Consider the following 6,241-nt stretch of genomic DNA (forward strand, 5'->3'; position numbering starts at 1 on the left):
AAGAGAAATCTTTTCTTTTTTAACTACATAACAAATCTTTTAGGAATGAGAAAGCAGATTTAGAATCCTAAGAACCTGTGGGGTTTGTTTTTCCCCTTAAGTGCATGTACATTGCAGCAATTTGTAGGGGAGTCAAACTTGTTTTCTTAATCTCAGGAGGAAAGTAGCAAACTTCCTTTACGCTGCTATAAAAATCAGGCTGTTGTTTAAATAGATGCTTCATAATGAAATTCAGTGAAGTTTAGACAACAGCAAACTCGACAAGAAAATCTTATTTCTGTGGATGCTATCCAAAACTCATTAGTTCAACAGAACTAAAGCATTTGTTCTATTCTAGAAAATCCTACAAATTAGTGATAGAAACCAGCAAGTCTGCAATAGGTGAAATTACCTACAACTAGATTCTGATCAGCCCTTCCTGGGTGGGAAAGTGATGATTTCCTGATTCTGTACAAGTGGCCACTCTCACCTCCCAACCAGCTGGTGCTTTCCTATGTGCAGCCTTCCCATATGCTACAAGCCATTTTTCCTCACTTTCATGGACACCTACTTCTCATCTACTCTTCAGCTTTTTGCCTTCAAATAACTCCAAAGACCAACATCTTACCAAGCTTTACAGCTGTACTTCATGCTCAGTGATACGCCACAGCACAAGGGTCCTTCAGCTCACAACGGAGAGCATTCAGGTGCCAAACTGGTTTCCTTCACGTGGTCATCCTCTGCGTAGTCAGGTATCCATTGTGCGTTAAACACTTTGGCTGGAGTGCGGAGTAAGACTGTAGATGATGAGAAACAGCAAGAAAGCATGTCACTAGAGCATTGTAGAAAGAAAGGGGAGAGGAGGAACCTGTGTGTAGCAGAGGTAAGATGTTGGCATATGGAGGAGAAAAGAGTTGTGGGAATGGGTAAGGGGAGGACAGGGATTAACAGAGGTGTTGGGACGTAGTAGGCTGAGGAAGAAATTGAGAGTTGTGAACAAGCATGAGCTGTAAATCCTTTGCCCTTTTCAGAACATCCTTGGGTTTAGGAACAAAATTCCATCTTTATAGTCTTTTACTAACTTTTAAAATTCCGGGTTTTTTTTCTTTTTTCCCCTAGCTGATATGCAATTGTGTCTGGATATACTTAATATTCAAAAAGGAACTAATTAGAGTTTCCCAAAGTTGGGAGAGTGGGGAGCTATTCTGGCTTAGAGTTGTGATCATCAGTTATGGTAGCTAGAGAACAGCTCTATCGCCTGTACTAATTCTAATGCGGTTTGGTTCCAGCTAGTCTCAGATTTGAGTTTGTAGATGGATTCAGCAGTTAATCTTTAAGAGTATTAAAAAAACAAACAAAACAACAAAAAACCAACAAAACACAAACAAAACAAAACAAAAAACCAAAAACAAACCCCACCCAAAGATGGTTTTCTAAAAGTTCTTCTCCCCTTAAATGTATAAGGCTAATTTGACATGATAGCTTAGCAAGCATAAGCAGAAAGTACATTCTGCTTCCATATCAGTTAATTCAGGGGAAATTTTTGTCTTTATTTAATCCATCACATGTTTGATCATCTTTCCTGGTATGCCAGTAGTCATATTTGGATAATCCCTGCTGTAGAGAATTCAGTCCTAGTACCTAATCAAGTCCACAACTGCCTTGGGAAGATTGCCAGAAAAATGCCTGTTATGAAGAGTTACTCTGCAGTTGCTAATCTCACGCTGTTAAGGAAAACGATGTAATCATGTTTGCCATGTACAGAATGATTAAATTTCAGAACACGATGACCCAGATTTCTACTAACCTGCAAAGATTTTTAAACTGAAAATTTAGAGAGGCTATTACCTGTGCTTCCACTGTACACAGCATGTACTTTAATAATTCATTTTTGGTGATTTACTGTTTACAGCATTATTCATGCTGTAATGGCTACTAATTGCTTAGCGGTTATTGCTGTGGAGTACAGTGGATCTGTTGCAGATGCTGGAACTATAAATTAAAGCAAGCTATTACTCAAATTGACACTTGCTGCTTTAAGAGTTACAATATTTTCTCTGGGCTGATGTTTATAGGACATAATGCTGTCTCTGTTATTTTTTAATAAGGTTTGAAGGAGTAAAAGTTGCCAACATCTTTAAGACAGTGGTAAAAGCACAAGTCGACCAGTGTAGCATTCAGACTGATTTCATACCAATGTAATTAGCACTGCATTGTGCTTGCCTTGCAGCAGCAGTTCTGTTCTTTCCTGATGCATTGGCCTTGTGACACTATTGGTATTGTGTCTAGACTTCAGGCTGACTAACCTCACCAACACACAGTTGAACGAAAAATAAAAAATTCTTATGGTCAGGTTTGGCTCTTTTAACTTAGAGGCGTATCCAGGTATCTTTTTAAAATGTGGTCGCTGAGATTTCTTTCTTGTCAATGCAAATACATGTCTAGTTCAAAATTTATATACAAGACACTTCAGTAGTTAATGCAAACACTCTATTTATGATACAGCAGTTCTGAAATATGTATCTGATCTGATGGCCTAGTGCTAGAGTTAGACGACCAGACCTTGAGGCAAAGATAAAGATGATACCCCCCCAACAAAAAAGTGTACAGCATATGGAACCTGACAAATAAATCCATGCTCTTAAGAAATTGTTCCCCCCCCCCCCCCCCCACCCCCCCCCGCCAAAGTCAATAGGTAGCAGATTTGAGCTGCCTCATAATGCATGTCTGTGCTGTATTTGGGAACCTCACACATGAATGTGTTGGCTTAATACTGAGGTTCTTGGAAAAAGCCAGGAAGAAGGGTAATGGCTCAAGCTAGGCAATCCTGTTTAGCCTCTGTACAAATACAGAAAGAACTGAGAATGCTATTAGATGAACCCTCCCTGGTGCACTTTGAGTGCCCTCCGCTACCACTCAGATGGAAGGCTCCTGCTGTAGCATCCAGTTTGATCTTTCTGCCTCAGGGAGGAAGAAGGAATTCTTGCCCCTAACAAAATTGCCAATAAAAAACCAAATCGCAACACGTACACCCCTAGCATGGGTATTCAGAAAGACAGGATGACCAGGAGAACAGAAATAATTGTCTACAGTCTATTTTCCCTACCTGAACTATGCCGGGAACATCCACTCAGCCTTTTGGGGATAATTACAGAGAACAGTTGGGGAGGATGAGGACCCCACAGTGCATGGCCTAATTTTCTGTGTTCAACAGGATCAAATATAAAATCTTAAACTGGTACCCTGTGCAGGTCATGAGAAATTGCAAGCATTGTTACCAATAGTAGCATTATTAAAATTAAGAATTCCTGCAGCAAAGAGATGATGGACACAGCTCCTTTACTGCACGATGCAGAAAGTTAGCTTAGGTTCTCTGAAGTCAGAAGCTGTGAACTCAGCTGACCTCTAAAAACCGGTGTCCTTATCCAACAAGTTGACTTTGCAATCAAAACATCCTTTTATTGTACTATGTAATTAGAGTATATAATTTAATCAACCTTTGATTTTGGTTTATTAAGTGCTTATTCAGCACTAAGTGGCAATTAAGCATTAAAGTACTTTGAACAGATCCAGGAACTTGATAGTTATCATTCATAATAAATTTGCCTAATTTCTATGTTTTGGGTCAAGTTCTGTAGGTAGAAGTGCAAAAAGTGATGGAGAGAAGTTTGCCAACAAACTGAACTGATGAGAACTGAAAAGTGAAACTATCCAATGAGCTGTAACTTTCAAAGATATTCAAAATGAACCCCTTTTTCTCCGGCAAATCACATTACCTTCTACTACTTCAGCTGCAGGAATCTGCTGATGGAATTATGTTCACTGATCCCTGGTATGTCACACTTTATCTACATGCACATCCAAGTTAATTACAAATCGCTATACTGTAAAAGTTGGTATAGGTGGCCAAAATATACTGCCACATAAATAAGCTTGACATACTAGATCGATAGCCAAGTAGTTAGGGTACAACTGCTTGATTTGATAGACCTTACCTGAATAGTTCCAGTTAAAACTGCCACAAGCAACATTCAGAATTATCAAGCCCTACGAACATTATTTATAAAAGGGCATCTTAGAAAAAGTAATTTCAACTACATCTAGATACTCTCATTTCTTTCTCTGCTTTGAATGCTATACATAAAATGACTCTAAAAATAATGGTGCTTTTGTTCCCCCTCCCTTTTTTTTAACTTAACTTTGCTGGGGGGAATAAACGCTTCTCATGGACCTGCATCTCACACAATGCAACCCAAGCAAAAAAAAAAAAAAAAAAAAAAGGCAAGATGCAAAAAATATTTGTGGTGCATTATGGTAGCACCCAGAAGTTGCTGGCTATACTCAGGGACAGTTGTGTCACAACATATGTTGTGGCATTATGCAAACACTCAGCAAAAAATTCTTGTTCTAGAGAACCTGCTGTTTGAGTACTTGACCTTAGTCCTAGAGTATATGACACTGAAACTCAGATTTGTTTAGACACTTTCTTTTAAGGTGGGGATCATAAAGATTCCTTTCTAAAAATGTCTTTTGTTTTAAGTTCTGTCTGTAAAGTAACTGTCAAGAGTTACAAGTGATCTCTGGAGCAACTGCCATGCAATTACTGTGATGAACTTTACAGATGCATTTCTACCTAATCCATACCGTGACTCAGCAGCGTTGGTGTGCTATCAAGAAAATTGTACTTTCTGTAATATAGCTGGATTCATCTGGGAGTACCGAATACCAAGTCTGTAGCTGTAGAACTATGTCATTCCAGTTGATCTTGCAGCTGTTTTTACTACATGAACAATGAACAGAAGGTACGTGTTGAATTTGTGGCAATACTAACCACCCCAGGAAACTCAGATGAAAAACTATTAACTAAAAATATTTCTCATTGTAATATTGACATTTACAATACACCTTTAAGTATTATAATGTACATTGTGTTAAATTCAGTATTGTCTTCAATGAAATCATATACAGCCTGTTCTGAAATTTTCGGAACAACTATCACCAGTTTGAGCAGTGATTAGTCCTGGGTGATAGACTTCAGTGGGACCAGGCTTCACAACAATGATGGAAGGTGTTTACTGTGAAAACAACAAGCATGTAATTTGGGTCTTTGTGCTTTGATGTCATGTGCTTAGATATTTTTCTATCTTCAATGCACCATGCAGGAAAAAAATGGCCCCCAAAATAATTGTTAAGAAGCAAAAATAAACAAAAAAGGGCACTTTTTCATGGCAGTTGGTCAATTGGTCTGTCTTCTGTGATACCTGCTTGGCTAACAGGCTTCTGTGAGCTGTGCACCTGTGACTCCTCACGAATACAAATAGCTGTATTAATATCTGGTCCTAATAAACTATTTAGAGAGCAGACTTTAAGCTAGGTGAATCATCAAGGCATCTGTGAAATACAAGTCAAGTCGACTGTCTCACGGTATTGCAGAATGATCACAGAGAAGGGTATTCCCTACTCATTGAAAAATTACCATGCTGGTAGGTAAGTAAATAGCTGCGGTAATAAAAATAACAGTAGTTATATTGAAGCATGTAGAATTAATTAAAATTTTGCACCCTACGAGTAGCAGGCAACTGAAATTGTCAGTACTTCTAAGTATCTTTTGATTGACTTTCTGCTTTCATTACATGTCAGACTTAAGGCCATTAAACTGAGGTACAAGCCATGTTTTTTTATAATGTTCTGTGGTTATTATTGATGTGACTTGACCACATTATCAGATTTAGATAAAGCTCATTTTTATCTTGCTATAAAAATATATAGTCAGCTCAAATGTTTAGATTTTAATTTAAAAAATGGCAGTGGAAACTAAGCTGATGAAAATATTTCTATGTTTAAAAATACTTCTTGAAATTACTTATTTATCTATGGTATTGGTAATATTATTTACCACAACTTACAGCATTTATCAGAAAAGACCACAAATCTGATTTTAACTGGTACAAAAATAAAGGTACAAATTACTTTTCTCACTGAGTAACATCCATCTAAGATTATGGACTAATGCAATACTTTGCAATTGGGGCCAAACAAACTTCAGTGCAGAACAGTTAATTAAGAAAAGAACAAGGAATTTTGAATTCTAACACTTTGGGCAATATTAAATAAAAAGTTAAAAGAAGCAAATGTTAAGTATGCTATGCTGCTTCTGTATGTGCTAGCCTATTAAATTGTAAGTAAAAAAAAGGAAAAAAAAATCTATTTGGAACTTTAATTGGAAAAAAATAAGGGTCTGGAAAAATGTAACACCAAGCTA

The sequence above is a fragment of the Fulmarus glacialis genome, unplaced genomic scaffold (assembly GCF_000690835.1).
Source record: "Fulmarus glacialis isolate BGI_N327 unplaced genomic scaffold, ASM69083v1 scaffold11009, whole genome shotgun sequence".
Classification (NCBI taxonomy): Eukaryota; Metazoa; Chordata; class Aves; order Procellariiformes; family Procellariidae; genus Fulmarus; species Fulmarus glacialis.